The following is an 18,682-nucleotide window of genomic DNA, read 5'->3' as shown; positions in this document are numbered from 1 at the left end:
CAACAGCAGTACATCTGGCAAGTATCTGCACATGACATCTCACTGGGTAAGTACACTAAGCTGCTAGGCATGTAACAATGCACTGTGCAGGCTACAGGCAGACTGGCTCAACACTGGCCTACATCTCCTGTGGGGGAATGCACATGTACCTGCATATATAGCATCCTCAACAGACATGTCACAGCACAGGGTAAGATACACTTGTGTGAACGTGCATAACCACAACCAATGTGAACACAGCCACAGCCACATATGGTAAGCTAGCATAATATTACAGTACATGGACTATCTGTTCTACACCATCCTCATATGTGCCACTCACAGACTGACCCTACATATACTGGGCTGCTACACAGTGAGGTCTGATGTCTGTCTGTGGTTTGGGACATGTGTGTGTATGGCCCTACAAATATGTACGCCAATACAGTACCATACAGTGGAGCAGCATGTAATATCAGATAGGAGGGGAACTAGAACAATGACATCTACCACAGTCTGTACACAGGCTAAAGTACATATTAACAATACACACACTGTTGACATTCACCATATGTACACAGACCTCAGTACTGTACAAACATCCACAGAATGTCCAGGTTATGTCATAAAATATAACCCCTACTGTACATAACATGTGTAGCAGTCTGATATATCACTGGCTTGTTATCACATATGATGACACTAATTATGGTGCACAGCACATATGCACCACTTCATGCACGACATATGTACAAAGGTTGACAAAGGTGTGGCTGGAAGCACATACACAGGGCCAATATTAACATGTTGCTGTGATAACCTCATATATTTACTGTTGTAACGGGGTTTGTTGCAACATATGTCCTATGAAAGATATGAAGGCAGTAACTGTCACAGCTTTCACCATCTACAGACTGCAATCCTTACACTACCTTCTGCCGTCCACAGATAGATGCTCCATGGATAACACATGAAACCAAAGGCACAACACTGCCCAGTCTGCAGATGACCCTGCAGATGGAGATTCCTCATAAATTTGGATCTGACATGGCAGGTATTGAGGCATGTACATTACTCCAAATGCAGTATAGCAGCACTTACAGTCTGTAGTCAGGTCAGGCACATACTCTTCCTCACCCCAACTACTAAACATACTCTTTCTACCACATTTCTCCTTCCCTCCCTTCTCTATGGTGCCCCTCTTTTAACAAACCTACAATCATCTCTCAAAGCCAAACTGTCCTCTTGCTACAATAAAATAGCCAGATTTGCCACCAGCAACAAATCATCAACCCATCACTGTATACCTCTTCACAAATTCAACTGGCTAGAACTCCCCAACTACCTTTCCTACACTCAGCTTACCTATGTCCATAAACTCATATTCCAACCATACCTCTGTCCCTCCTCTCAACTACCTTTAAAATGCACCACACCCAAAGACTTCTAAGATCAAACAATCAAAACCTTATTGAGGTTTACAGACCCCTCCGCACCCCAGGACAAAACCTCCTGTCCTTCTCACTAGCTCGCTCATGGAACTCCCTACCCCCCTCCATTCGTACTACCACTAGCCTCTCATACTTTAAAAAACAACTTCATTGTCATCTAACATCAACATGGCAATGCTCCTGCTCCCATCCCCCATAGCCTAATCTCCACTCTTCTTCTCTTCCCCTTCTTACAAATCCCAGATAGACATTTCTAGCTTGCTTGTAGTATATAATTTCCTTACTTATACCCAGCAGTCTCCTAGCCTACTGCATCTAGCTACCTATTAGCCTACTGCATCTAACTACCTATCCAAAAAAAAAAAAAAACAAAAAAAAAAAATTTTACATTAAATACTATTGCATGTATTACTTTTGATTAAAATATATTTGACCTGATTATAACCTGAAATTGTATAATGTTACTCTGTAATCATCAAGTAATCTATGTGTGGAACTTAATCTTTGTATAATCTGTATGTGGAGCTTTTCTCCCCAGGACTCCATTGAAAACGGGTTCCTTGGGCCCAATGGACTATCCTGGTTAAACAACTGCAAATAAATAAAATAAATAACATACCCCTCCTGTTTGTTGCCCTGTTTCCACAGTGTATGTTGTTAGAGGTAACTCCCCAATCCATCTGAGATGCTGTTTGCCAAACAACATATCTAGTTCCTACTCACAATGAATGAAAAAGGCCAACACCACCATGATGTTCTTAGATATTGGAGTGTGTTTCCATACAATTGGCTATGGGAATGTTACCACAGCAGTTCCACGTGCAATCAGCTAGGGGAGGGCTGCAATTCGTGCAGAGGTCATCAGCTGATCACGAGCATCACTTAAAATACACATGCTGCTGCCTAAGCAAAACAGGTGTAGGTCTCCACATCCACCAGAGAGGGAGTGGGAGAAGCAGACAGAGGCAAAGACATGTCAAAGAGGGGTGGGAGAGTAGAACTGAAGCATGTTTGTGTCACACACCTACCAGCACTGGGTATCAAACCCCTGATGACTATGTAGTGCTATCAAAGTTCTATAAAGTTATTTGATGCACCACATGGATTACCTGATCTGGAGCACTCAGAACACATATGTGATAGTGAGTGACATCTGCAACAGGGATACGATAGCTATACGGTAGGTGACGTACACATGCCTGTCCGCATGAACAGGTGCCAGCATCAACACAGCCACACTCTCACAGGGACACACACACAATGACACACTTGGCAGGGCCAGGAGTACAACTCATCAGTAGTTGGATTGCCACAACACATCACTGTGCAGGTATCACATGCATCACACGGGTCATACAGAGGTTGTATGGACAAAGGGTATGAGGAGGTGTCTGAAATCAATCAGCATACTTCAGTATGCCCATGGGGGTTGTAATGAGTGTGGATGTGAACATACGCACAATACAACACACACACAAACACACAGGGTGCCAGTACTGACATGCATGGGTGCATGTCTGCACGGGTGTGTGGTGGTTAACTGTGCCAGCAGGCTATACAAGGAAAGGCGATGGGTATACCTTGGCATTAGGCCACATGACAATGGTTTGCATTGTGGCTCAGGGCTGTAGTTTCTGCATTTTCCCACACAGGTGGGTATTGTATCCCCCACAGTCACCTGGGTGACTATTGTGTGTGGCCAATGCTGTGCATCACTTGCCATGTATGTGTTCCATAGTCCATGACATGGACGGTGTCTGGGATGTGCACACCTCCCACATGCATATACAGTGACATGTGGAACTGTACCTGGGGTGTCTGGCCCATGTTGTGAACACAGATTATCATCAGATGTGCCAGTCTTGCCCACCTGTGACTAGAGCTGGTAATGGGCAGCAGGTTTACCCTTCACCTACATTGGTAGCATGCTAACAGCATTCTCTGATGTCAGTGGCATCTATCCATACAGTGCATGTTGTCAGGTATGGTATGTCTATTGTGGGTCACATGTGAGGGCACCACAAGGTGGTGCAAGTGTCCATTGGGGAACATGGGGGAGGTGCACTGTCTGCATGTACATGCATATTGGACAGATGGACAGGATGGCATGCCCTCTGTAGCCCACTGCTTTCACTCCTTAGTTACTATCAGTGGCCAATATGCAGTGTACTACCCACATATTGGCTGTTGCCTAGGCATGTGTGTGTATGAGACATGGGTTGAGAGTGTGATCTGGGTAATACTGGGATTGCTAACTGTGATTGCCTGGCCTTATTGTCACATGCATGGGTATGGGTTTGCACCCCAGCCTCTCAGCTATTTCACATCTGTTATCCCTGTATGGTGGACATTGTGATATGTAGTAGGGCCACCATATAAGAAATATGAAAAACCCGCTCCATGTTGGCCGCACACTCACAACAACCTCTACACAGAATGCAGGTTACAAACGCACACACACCTGTCATGTCTGGTAGTAGAACCCCTACCTAACTAGTTTATTACACTACAGCACTACGCAGTTAAAGTACGCACCATGGACATTACTGGAGTACTCCTTCAACAAAGGTGTATTTCACAATGAATGACATCAGCAGGATTGCCAAAGTAGGGCATTTGAAATGTACTGCGAGTATCTAGCCCAAAAATGCATTGCTCCCTACACAGACAGTGACACACACATAAAACATCTGCAACCAACATGTGTGGGTATAGAACCCCTAACAAACGTCTATATCACACTACAGCATGGAGCTGTTGTAGGACGCACCACAGGGATTACTAGAGAACTCCTTCCCCAAAGGTGTATTACACAATGAATGACATCAGCAGGATTGCCAAAGTAGGCCATGTGAAATGTACTGAGTGTGACTACCCTATAATGCATTGTTCCATACACAGACATTGAAACACACAAAACATCCAGAACTGCCATGGGTGGGGATGGAATTCTCCCACAATTCTAAATCACACTGCAGCAGTATGCAGTTACAGGATACGCTAAAGACATTACTGGGCTACAACCTATATGTCTGTATTCCTATCCATGGTGTGTGCAAGGCATGCGTGATGCATACTGACAAGTGTCTGCACTAATAACTGCAACTGCCAGATATGTCTGGTCCAATGGTGTTTGCAGTCATGGCCTTAAGTGTGTGATCATGCCCAGTATGAGCTTTCAGTATGTTGCTGACTAACATTGCCTTCATTTCTCCAAGTGTGTGGGCATGCCCAGTATGGCCATCTGTATTGAATGTGTGTATCATGTCCAGGTAGTTTGTGCTGCAGTGCTGAACTTTGTGTTGTACACCGACAGGTAGCATGCTGTCTCTGCAGGGTATCCATCGATCATTTGGCTTTGACTGCTACTACATTTCTGCATAGCAGTGGGGGGCATACCTGACTGTTTCTACATTTCTACACAGGAGTAGGGGGATACACCTGACTGTTATAACATTACTATGTAGGATGGGGGCACACCTGACTATTTTTACATTTCTACACAGGTTGGGGGGACACCTGACTGTTATAACATTACTATGTAGGATGGGGGGCACACCTGACTATTTCAAAATTTCTACACAGAGTTGGGGGTCACACCTGACTGTTATTACATTACTATGTAGGATGTGGGGGGCACATATGACACTTGTACACATTTGTATGACTGTACTGGTATGTCAGGTACTCCATTTCATTCTGTATTGCTAACTATCATGCTAACTATTGGAATACCAGTGTACTACAGATCATGGCTTTGGTTGCCCTACATATTATTGTCTGACTTCCTACCCTTCAGAACTAACATCCCACTGCCTGCCCTGCTGTGGTCTGTCTGTGTAGGCCTGGGGGGGAGGGGATTAACCATAGCCATCATTCTGGGGCCTTGGCACAGGCTCTGTTTGGGTTTGTCTATACCTGTCCTGCTTGCTGAGACTGTTGTTGGATATGTGAGCCATCCTAACTGACATGTGTGGGTCATATGGACACACATCGCTTAGCACAGTTCCTGCAGTGGGGTTTGTCACCCTGTGTAGTACTGGCTACTATGGTGACTCCAGTATGTGTTACAGATGTCATGGTGTCACTATGGGTGTCTACTGTCTGCTGCCATAACATTCAGCCACTCAATTCCCTTGCATGCTCACATCCATACCATAGCTACAGGTAACAACACATTCTATTCCATTTGGCAATTGGAAGGTTGATTGACTTACCTTCAGAGTGTGCCAGACTTGTGGATGGTGCTAGAGGGCTGTGTATGTTGGATGTGCATAGTACACCCCCTAAACATGTTTGAGCACAGGTAGTATCATGTTTGGCATCCCTTTTACTGTATGTGCGAGTCAGAGAGAGGTGTCATTCCCTGGGTACCTACTGTGTCAGGGCATGTGCTATGCATTGCCTCTTTGCCAAGGCCAGGGCATACTGGGCATGCCTCCTTCTGCCTACTGGGGCAGGCTCAGATTGTTCCTCCTCCGTGTCACTCTGTGCAGGCCTTGGCATTGGTGGGGGTCTGTATGGCCCTGCCCCATGTTGTTCCTGCTGCAGCTGTTTCCGCAGGATCATATTGTGTAGTATAGCACATACCATAACAATTTGGGTACATGTAGCTGGTGAATACCGCAAGGCTCCACCGGATGTGTCCAGACACTGGAACTGTGACCTGAGCATCCCAAACACACATTCTATTATATGTCTGGCATGTGCGTTTGCTTCATTATGGTGTTGTTGTTCAGATGTGTGTGCATTTCTGATGGGTGTCATCAGCCACAGCTCCATTGTGTACCCAGCATCCCCCACTAGGTGACCGTATGGGATGTCCCCATTGGCAAATCTCTGGTACAGCTGTGTCAGATGCCATATGTGTGAATCGTCATAGCTTCCAGGGAAGCCAGCACACACATTCATTATAATGCCTTGGACATCACATACGACCTGGCAGTTGATGGAGGGGATGCCCCTGTGGTTGATGTAGGCCCTACTATGCTCACTGGGTGGTGCTTTGATACATATGTACATGCAGTCTATAGCACCCACTACCCCAGGGTATTCTGCTATTTTATGGAAGCGACACATATTGCTGGTCAACACCTCACGGCATGTGCTGACATGGCATCCAGGAACAGGTGGAATACTCTGGATACTGATGCCTGTGAGATCCCCATGATATCCCCAGTTGTGCTTTGGGAGGTACCTGCGGCTACTATACCTAGGCCTATACATACCTTGGTATCCACTGGGATGGGTTCTACTCGGTCAGTTTAGTGTATCAGATGTGGCTGGCACAGCTCAACAATTTGCTGTAGGAGGTCTCTGTCCACCCTATAGCACTCCACTATCTCCAGCTCATGTAGCCCCTGGTAGGTTACCCTGGATCTGTACACTCTTCTCCGTCTCCTCACTGCAGGTTGTTCAGCAGCATTCACATCCTCACCACCTTCAGCCTCCTGCACATGTTGTTCTATGTTGTCTGCTGCAGCCCTTCTCATTTTGCAGGTTTGTTTGTTAAAAAGTTCCCCAGTTGTATACACCGGTGGTGTAGAGTATGGAAAAAAACAGAGGGGAAGGTGTATGCTTAGTTTATAGTAGTGTTCTGGGCTGGGCTGGTCTGCTGCCTGTGTAATTGGCTGATTCTGATACATTTCACCTGCCAGCTATGCTAGTTCTCCTTGAATACCTTCCTACTACTGTTTTCCCTTCCCATTTCCTCCCTGTTTAAGCCAGTGTGTGCGCCGCACAGAGTGCTCAAATGTGCACACTGCTATTATTTCCAGGTTTAACTTTCTTTTTCTTGCTGTAAAACCCCATGCACGGCAAGCATACCCACTTACGCTTTGTAACGAGGGCTAGGCAGGTTTAGTCACACTCCCTAGCTTAGCTGTGCTAAGCTAGGAGCAAACCCAAGCCACAGGGCTCCAATCTGCTTACAGTATGCCTGACACACACTTCCATGATGTCACCTACCTCCTAGGCTTGCATACAGCTATTCATACTCTTACACTGTTGGGACCTGACTCACATGCTGGGGAAAACAGGGATTCACTTACCTTCCCCTCATTTGCATAGGATTGCCTGCTAATGTATAGTTACATGTGTCACACTGAGCCTCCCCCCTTAGCAACCACTACTCACTGGCCATGTTGTCGTCTGCCAGACATTGACTTGCATGGCAGAATAGTGATTTTAGTTAGAATGCATATTTTAGGTTTATTTTGTTATTTCCCCCCGATCCCATTTGCGTGCCACTGTCCTATGCTGGGGTGCATATCCATACCCATACATGTGACATCAAGCTGTGTTTATTATCTTGTATTAGACCAGTTTTGTCTTGAACAGGAAATGCTGCCATGGGTACTTAATTAGATTAAGTATTTATTGCAGGGTTATCACTGCTTTTTGTGATGTACCACTGATGAAAGCTACACGCTGAAACCGGTCTGGTTCTTACAATAAATCTTCATGCTTCCAAGATGCTGGCTTCCTTTTTTTATGTTTGCTATGGTTTTCTGGCCCGTGCACCTACTGTACTTGCTAGCCTGCTTCTCTTTAACATTCCCATAGTCAATTGCATGGAAACACACTCCAATATCTAGGAACATCATGTTGGTGTTGGCCCTTTACATCCACTGTGGGCAGGAACTAGATCTGTTGTTTGGCGAACAGATCTCAGATGGATTGGGGATTTACCTCCAACAACATACACTGTGGGAAGAAGGCAACAAACAGGAGGGGGATGTGCCTGGCCTGACTACAAACTGTAGGTGCTGCTATACTGCATGTGGAGTAAAGTTGGTTTAACAGTGTGTGTGTGGATATGGATGTCCTACATGTTGTAATACTTGCCATGTCATTTCTATGTTTATGAGGAATCCGCATCTGTAGGGTCATCTGCAGACTGGGCAGTGTGTTGTGCCCTTGGTGTCATGTGTTACCCACAGAGCATGTATCTGTGAATTGCAGAAGGTAGTGTGAGAATTGCAGTCTGTAGATGGTGAAAGCCGTGACAGTTACTGACTTCATATCCCTCATAGGACACATGTTGCAACAAACCCTGTTACAACAGTACATGACTGAGGTTATCACAGCAACATGTCAATATTGACCCTGTGTATGTGCTTCCAGCCGCAACTCTGTCAACCTTTGTACATATGTCATGCATTAAGAGGTGCATATGTGCTGTACACCATCATTAGTGTCATCATATCTGATAGCAAGCCAGTGAGATATCAGAATGCTACACATGTTATGTATAGTACGGATAATATTTGACAACATTACCAGGACATTCTTTGGTCGTTTGTACAGTACTGAGGTCTGTGTAACTATGGTGAATGTCAACAGTGTGTGTATTGTTAATATGTTCTTTAGCCTGTGTACAGACTGTGGTAGATGTCATTGTTATAGGTCCCATCCTATCTGATGTTACATGCTGCTCCACTGTATGTTACCGTATTGGCTTACATGTTTGTAGGGCCATACACACACATGTCCCATACCACAGACAGCCAGCAGACCACACCATGTAGCAGCCCAGTATATGTAGGATTAGTCAGTGAGTGGCACATATGAGGATGGTGTTGAACAGATAGTCCATATACTGTACTTTTATGCTAGCTTACCATATGTGGCTGTGGCTGTGTTCACATTGGATGTGGTTATCTTACCCTCTGCTGTGACATGCCTGCAGAACCTGCTATATATGCAGGTACATGTGCATTCCCCCATAGGAGATGTAGGTCAGTGTTGAGCCAGTCTGCCTGTAGCCTGCACAGTGCATTTTTACATGTATAGCGGCTTAGTGTACTTATCCAGTGAGATGTCATATGGAGATACTTGCTGGATGTACCGCTGCCGGGTCTTCCTTAACAGTCATGTATGTCAGACAGAGCAGTGGGATGCTGTACAGATGTATGTCAATATCTAGTGGGTAGTATGTGGCCATGGCACCCCTGTACCAGCGGTTATTATGTGTCAGGCCAGACAGGGGTGTGTGAATGCATAACCTATAGTGGCATATGTATACCAGTCATTATGTGTTATACCCATCTACATGGCTATTAACATCCATATTGTCATGCATGGTACACATGTTTAGCACTAAGGGGTTCTGTGTATACCTCTGGACTGTAAGGAATGTTTCAGAATGTCCACATATATTGGCCAATATCTGTGCTGCAGTCCCCGGGGACAATACGTGCTAGCAGTGGTACTTTACTAGGATGTCCTTAGGATGTCTGTCAGTAGCTAATGGCACACATGTGGAAAGCAGATGTGACCTCCCACGCACACCATATCTGTGAAGACAATCCCAATTACAGTAGCAATAGTCTACCAAAATACCTGCTATACATACCTGACATCCACTTGTACTACAACGTTGGGACTATAGGGTCTGGGGTAGGGCTACACTCCATGTTCAGGACATATGGTGAGGATATCTATACATATATATGATTACACATATACATATTGACATATATAGATGGGTATGTATATGTACATAGATATACATATACACACCGAGATATATACATATACAGAGCAATATATGTCTACACATATACAAATAGTGATATATATGTGTATATATGTATGGATATCTACAGATATATAGACAGTAGTAGGTATATTGGTATAGATATGTATGCACATATAGTTTTATATATATATATATATATATATATATATATATATATATATATATATATATATATATACCAACATAACTAGGCATATCTGTACACATAGGATGTGCATACATATATAGCTATATACATATATCTATATGTACATATATATACCTATATATACACATATGTATAGATACATATATGTATAGATATGCATACATATGTACATACGAAGAGGTGTACACATGGGCATATATAAGTAGCACTATACAGATGTGTATACAGACATATGTATGTGTATACCGGTGTATGTACATGTAGACATCTATACACCTATATGTATACAACCATATGCCTGTCATGAGTAAATGTCATGGTTGTGTATACCCTCCCACATGTATCCCACCGTATGTATCTGCTATGTGTACATTATGATAAAATGACATATGTGATGCAACAGTCATATTAATGACAAGCACTACACAATTTAGGATGGGAAGACAAGTGTTCAATACCATTCAATTTGGGTAATGACAGCTATATTGGTAACAGAACAGCTGTCCCCACAGTGGTCATGGCGTAGTTGTCATGTGTTGTGACTTCAATGTAAAGGGCCCTGAGTTCATGACCTGCAAGGGCTGCTGATTTTGTTGCTGGGCAGAACAAGGTCTGTTAGATACAGAATGGTTAAGGCAGTGTTTGTGCAATGTAGGCCACACACATCAGTATCACAACATTGCTAGGTAGGGGTCTAGTCCCTGTGTTGGCAAGTAACAGCGTGCATGTATGTGGATGGGTCTACATCAGGTTGCATGGTATACATGCCTCAGTGGGCCACCTGTCCATGTGGCACAGGCAATACCTGATATAGTAACCTGTGAAATATGTTTGACTGTACCCCAGATATGTCACTATCATGGTGTCAGCACAGTGACATACCCTGTTGTGCAGACTGCAGACCATCCTCGTGCTGACATATGTACACCTACAACACAATTGCGTATCAAGTTTAGAGACCACAACCAAGCAGTGTTACTAACAGCTAGAAGGCATAATTGCTGGACAGCTACACCACCTGCCAAATATGCCTCACACTCAACACCCTACAACATGTTACACTGCAGGACTATGGTACACTGGTGTACAGTTACTGTGTGCATCAGAACCATATCAGCCTGTCCCTGTATTGATGGTATGGATGACAGGGATGGGGCACAGGTATCACCATATGCACAGGGCAACCTTGTGCTGACACATGTACACTTACAACACAATTGCATATCAGTTTAAAGACCACAACGAAGCAGTGTTACTAACAGCTAGAAGGCCTCATTGCTGTACGGCTACACTACCTGCCAAATATGCCTCACACTCTACACCCTACAACATGTTACACTGCAGGACTGTGGTACACTGGTGTACTGTCACCATGTGCATCAGAACCATATCAGACTGTCCCTGCATCAATGGTATGGATAACAGGAATGGGGCACAGGTATCATCATATGCACAGGGTGTGGTGTTGGTCTGCCAGAGGCTGAGGGTGGACCACACATTTGACACCATGTGTGTGGATGAGGGGTGCACTCTGGGGAGCTGGCTGAGGTGATGTGGTGTGTGTAGGTATGAGGTTGCCCTAGGAGTGTCTGCATAGTATGTGGGTATGCATGCTCACAGTTCTGCCTTGTGGCTGCCCTACACAGGTGATTATGGACAGCTGCAGACCATACCTGGCAGAGTGTGCAGTTCACTGCCTCCAGCCATGGACACGTGGACTCTGCCTGTCAGGGGTTCTGCGGGCACGTGCAGGTACAGGCGTTGAAGTGCTAATCTCACCTGCTGATGACATTTGTCCAATGGTACCACATCCCTCCTGAGACTGGCCAGGATCATGTGCACATGGCCTGCTGTGGTGTGGCATGGACAGTACACCCCCTGCACTGCCAAGGCTGCTACTACCACTACGGGAGCCCCTTGGTGTCCTAGCATGCCCACGTTGAATGCCAGCTGTTGGTGTTGCTGTCCCACATCCACACGGGCATCACCTCATCCCCACCACTTGTTGAAGCACGGACACACCACGTGTGATGAGGACCATCATCCCATCATGCCATCTATCCGCTTTCTCGGTAGAAGCACGGATGATACCCGACACTTCACGGAAGTTGTTGCTTACAGATGTGAGTGCAGCCCTCTGCAGCCTAAGGCCCTGTCTGGTGTAACACTCAATTCCTGCCTGCACCGCCATTACAGCCTGGAACATGCTTCTGCTGGTTCCAGCTATGTTGCCTGTGCCAAGGGTATGATGTCCAATGGCCCTACCACGAACACCCTGGGACATCTGCCTATGTGGCAGCCTGCCAGACATGTGGCTATGCCTGCTGTTATTGGACACAGTAGGCATGGTTACCACACTTTCCTGTGCACTGCCACTGAACGCCAGCTGTCCCTCTGCTATGGCCACTGGTGCTGGGGTGTGTATAGGCTCTGTAACTGTGTGCAGGGGTGGGGTGGCTAAAAAGGGGATGTCAAATGTTAGCACAGTGTCTGTCCCTGACAACCTCACCTGTGCCTCAACATCATTATCATCATCATCATCTGTGTCTGTATGGACACCTACATCAGATTGGGTGCAGGAGGGACCGTGACCCACCTCTCCACCTGTGGAGGAAAACAATAACCAGACTTTAAAACCTATACAGCATTGCTTAACAGTACACACACACACACACACACACACACACACACACACACACACACACACACACACACACACACACACACACACACACACACACACACACACACACACACACACACACACACACACACACACACACACACACACACACACACAGCTCCTTAATACCTACCTGTCCATGGCTTTACAGACACTCCCAAGTATATGCCCATGTGTTACCCTATCCGGCATCACACTTGTTAACGTACACACATTGATACCACTCATTAACATCTCAGTCCTCTAAATTCCCACACAAGTGGCCACAACACAAGGCCTGTTGCTACATTACCTGCCTGACCTGTGTGGACTGGAGTAACATGGCCTCAATGCTGTCATTCGGTATGCATCCTCTGTATCTCTGTATGGCCGGAATGATGTGCATGGCCCCTATATGCGTGGGCTACTATGTTGGACCCATAATAACTCCCACTGGTGTGTCGTGTATGTAATGCTCAGTACATGCAGGATATGCTGCTCCATCATGTATCAGCTGTAATGTGCGGATACACTCCCTGGTGTTGACTATTACTTCCCCAATGCATCTGTAGAGCTGCATACGTGGGCTGTAGGTGACCTTTCCGCTGACAGCAATATTAAGTGTGTACCTGGGGTCTACCTTCCCTCTGGATGCCTGATCCATGCTACAGGCCATATTATACTATTTGTTGTCCTGTGACTACATGACAGGTATTCCTGGTGTGCAATGTGGCACTCCATGCCCATGTACTCCATGGTCCCAAAGGGGGGTACAGCCATATGAACATCCCATAATCATACTTGTGCATACATGGCCACACACACAAACACACACATGCACACATGCATCATACATGCATCTACCTCCCACCACTTCGCCAGAGTGACCCTGCAGGCAAACTAACTAACCACCATGATGCACACACACACACACACACACACACACACACACACACACACACACACACACACACACACACACACACGTGAGGTTGCCCAATGATCATACACACAGTCCTCTAATTACCCATCAGCCAACATGCAGAACATATGGTACAGAACAGCATGCAGTTCAGCTATACTCACACCATGCTAGCAATGGTATACATGTGTATGATGCATGTGCTGTGACTAGGTGATGCCCCTTCCCCTGGATGCCACTGCACCCATGTACACATTATTGCTGTGAACCTGTTTTGCACCCTGCCATGTACTGTGCACCACAGCCCACAGGTGTCCAACCCATTGTGGAATGTGTAGTACCGTGTCAGTTATGCCAGCTGTCTCAGCAACACATACCTGGGATGATATGTGGACTGTTGTCATTGGTGAATGCCTGATGCCTGATTTACAGCTGTCAACATCAATAGACCATGTATGGCCACTGCAGAAATGCTTACACTGACAGCCATCAGAGCATACCATGGCTTTATTGCTTATACACACACATCCATGATCTGCCATGGGAACACAGCATTGCATATTGTAGCTGTACACAAGCCCGGTATGTAACATATGTCCTGTACTTTTACGTGCAGTGTCTGCAGATTGTGTTAGGTGTGCAGCTGCTGACTACAATGCATACACACCATGTGGGGATATGTGTGCACACACTTATCATCACACCTCTTATTGTGTGTACTACAGCAGTCACTGCTCATGGCAGGGGTATACCAGCGTGGGCCTTCTGCAATTGCCAGTGTATATTCAGCCTACCCTAAACATATCCCCCTATTCTGCATGATTGCAAGGTCTACTCATGTGCATATCCCATGGTGTTCACACAATGCCGTCACTATTGCAGTGTGGGTAGGGTTACAGCTGCCACAGGTCCTGGACCTGACTATATGCAGATAGAGTCATTCCTACCATCCTTAGTATCCCTGCTGCAGTGCACTGGTGTTTCATGTTGAGACCCCACCCCTCAGCATTTATGCAGATGCATGACAGGTAAGCTCTACACATATGTGTCAGCTTGCAGTGTCCCATACACTGAACACCACATTGCAGCTTAGACACAGCTGATAATGTGGACTACTGTAATGTCGTATGCCATAGTGCATCTCAGCAGCAGTTGGCATTGCCATACAGGTATGTACACTGGTGTTGCACTGAATGTGGGTGTTGTTCAGAACATGTCGCTACTGTAGGCCATGTCTACCAACAGTATGTTACACCCTGTGGACACATTCCATAATGACAGGATGTTAGTTGTCATGCAGGTGTGTGACATACCCTTTCAATACCCCATCATGTTTGCCCCTGTGAGACCATGCATTTCACAGTGACAATACATGCACATGTACAGAATGCATTCAGGGTAGGTGTGTTAGATGTGTGCATGGAATATAACATCACCATTACATGTCAGGTGTGTTGGCATGCATCTACATAAGACATACTTACCAGCTTCAGGCTGCTGCCTTGCTGTTACCTCGGAGAGACCTACATAAGTGGGTGAGAGATGCAATGTCAATGGCCACACCAGTGGCGCTGCTACAGGCTAGGTGCAGTGCTACCATACATCAACCGTAATTACCCACAATACTACCACATCTAGGCATCTGTTTATCACTACAATGCAGCAACACAATATTTGTATGACATATCAGATATGCATGATCTACCTGTACCACTGCAGATATTTACACAACAGAGGTCTACAGATGTGCCCTGTGTCCTTATCGACACACTCCTCGGCTAGTGTGTAGGTGACACCCACCTCCACGAAGGGGTCCAGTGGTTGATGGTGTTCCAGACGGGCAGGTACCATGAGGTTGGCCAGCAGCTCCTCCACACGTGTCAGGGGGGTGGATGTCATGGTCCCCCCATGGCAAGGTGATTCCCCCTGGACTGCGAAAGCATGCCAATAGGCATTGCGAAGCAGGTCACTGCAATGATACTGGACCTGGTCATAACTGCGGTTATGCAGGCCAACATCATTGACCCTGTGGACGAGATCATTCCATAGGGTGGTCTGCTCTTGCTGGTCATGTGCTGTCCTGCCAAAGAGGACCTGGTAGTGCTGAACCAGGCGGTTGATAATGACCTCATTCTCCTCCACTGAATACACAGTCAACCTTTTGTGTGCCATCGTGCCTGAAAACATGAGGATGGAAACAGGCCTGAGCAACTCATATGGCAAGGTTACCACAGTTCATAATACACATCTCTGTCACCCCCCCACCATATCAGCTTCAACAGACTATACACACAACTCCTTAGGTATGGCTACAGCTTAACTACCATTTAGGTGGATTGTGTATTGTACCACACCTTCTGCTATGTGATTGCAACCAAGTACCCTGTGTGGACACTAACATTGCTGGCCTGTTACAGACTATTCACTTGCATGGCATTGTCAGCGCCACTATGGTTACATATACTCCAGTGGTATGGCTGCTCTGCGATTGCTACACATCTGACAGTCTGTGTTATTGGGGTTTCTATGCATGCTGTTGGACATGTACCAGGGTTGTGTAGACTATTACTACCAATATATGTACTATGACAGTGACACAATAAAATGTATATGTTCCATTGGCCAGCTGATCGACCTCTCCACACCCATCTGACCAGGATACCTGGCCACATCACATGTGTGTGCCAACCTGGGGCCTCCTTGTGTACTGTTACAGCAATACCATCAGGTGGAACCACCCAGGGGATGTTGCCCCCCTGGGCACACACCAACATGTTCCTGTCCCTTGAGCTCAGGTCTGGGGTCTGTTCCATACCAGGCTCCACATACACATGAGGTATGTGCTAAATCAGTCTGAGGCACCCAGTACACATTCACACAGCCAACATGCTCCTCCTGCTCAGCCACCAGACCTGGCACCTTCAGGATGTGGACTGCTGTTGTGAGTGGCAGTTGGTGGGAGCCTTGTTCCCATTGTGCCCATATTGGGGACCATGGGGCATCCACATCAAGGACCCCACACACCATCCATGGTGTTTACCCACCACGTGTCACATACCACCCCTGTAGACTGTCCTCTATATCTATCAATCCTGACCACCTCCACGTGTGTATCTGCCATACTTCCCCATATTCCCATTGCAAACTTCACAGGTGGGGGCATTGTGGTGCTAGGACGGGACTAACACGTGACATAACGGTCCATGGTGCACACACTGCCAGCTGTAGATATCTGTGTGTATTGCTATGTGTGCTGCTGCCTCACACAAAGCACACATCACTGTGGTAGTGATATAGGGGACATGTCTTTCCATACTTATCTGTTTGTGTGTGTGTTTGTACAGATGTAGACATTTGAATATAGGTATTTATCTATATGCGTGTAGATATATGTGAATTCATATATATGTGCACATATATTTGTCTACACGTGGGTATATGTATATGTCTGGACATACATGCTGATATACATTTATCCTTAGATATTATATCTGTGACATATGTACACATATACATACCTATATGTGGGGTACATTCAGACATCAGCTCCACAATCTCAAGACACCTTCCTGCACAGCTGCACTATTCTGCCTTGCTACAACACAGACAGGTGCCACATATGGACATGGCCTGACATTAGTGGGGTATATGTGGGACCTGTTTGCAGGTAACCCTCTTACCATCTATGGCATTCCGGCATGCTACATTACAGATTCACCCGAGTAGCCTGCCAGTGGTGGGTCGTGGCTCCTACATGTCCATCATAATGGCATTACTTCCACCAACAGCTATTGGCCACGTAATACACATACTTCCCATTACACAACACACATTATGTTGGCTTACATCTTGTCTGTCAGTGCTGACCTGCACAGTTAACAGCTATGGCCCACTACCCACAGGGACAGACTTGTCCATAGAAGTTGTTCAGTTGAACATCATCACAACAACACCTAATTGCACATATAACTCATTCCACATCATCTATTCCATTATGATGAACCAGGTACTACATTCTAATACATATACATATACGTCACATACCTGTTATGGGAAGAATGTCTTTATGAATGGCAGCTAGCTAAATGCATGCGTCTTCAGCTGTTAGTTTGATGGGCTTTAGTTTTTTTTCCCCACTTTTGCTTTCTCTCTCTCTCTCTCTCTCTCTCTCTCTCTCTCGTGAATGGATTGAGCTGCTTTGAATAGATTGCAGCCTGGCTTTAATAGGTGATGCACTTGATCAAGTAATGGCCTCTGCACCAGTTAGTGTCCTACACTTGCTAACTGCATGCAGCTTGTCGTGTAGTACTTCCAATTTCCACTGTCATGGCAACCACCTACTATAAATCCCTACATCATGTGAGTGTGGTTCCTTTACCTTTCCTGTGTGATGGACATCCTTCCTATGTGTGGGCATCAGTGTTACAGACAGCAGGTAGCAATACCTCTTACAGGAGAACCAACACACTCAGGCCAGGTACATAATTGTATGAGGTTCCAGAACTACAGGCAGAGTGTGAGCATAGTTGTGTTATGCTTTTATAGTACTGGTGTTACAGGGTGTGTATGTACATACTAGTTTACCTTGGAATGCAGTTTATCTGCATAGCTCTCAACTGTGGGCCTATCCTCTTGGTGGCCATAGGTGTGCCTATCATGTTTTGTCTGTCCACCACACAGGTCCTGCATCAGATATTTCACTGGCAGTGTGTGTTAAGTGCTATCAGTACATGGCTACATCCATTTATGTTTCTAACCTCAATTCCCTAACTAAGGGTATGTTGCAGACTATCCTGTAACACCAGCAACTTGCTTAGTGTATGGCAACAGTTTTCCACATATGAGCCTGTGTTCCAGCCTCTGTTCTCCACCTACATACCAAGCTTTGCACATATGACTTGCTGTCAGGGGTTGTTCTGTAGTGGGCTGTAAGTATATCACACTGCCATTGCTGTGATCAGTCCACTGCTGTTGTATC

The sequence above is a fragment of the Protopterus annectens genome, chromosome 11.part0 (genome assembly GCF_019279795.1).
Source record: "Protopterus annectens isolate FY-2018-M chromosome 11.part0, PAN1.0, whole genome shotgun sequence".
Lineage (NCBI taxonomy): Eukaryota > Metazoa > Chordata > Ceratodontiformes > Protopteridae > Protopterus > Protopterus annectens.
Note: the sequence above shows the minus strand (reverse complement) of the source record.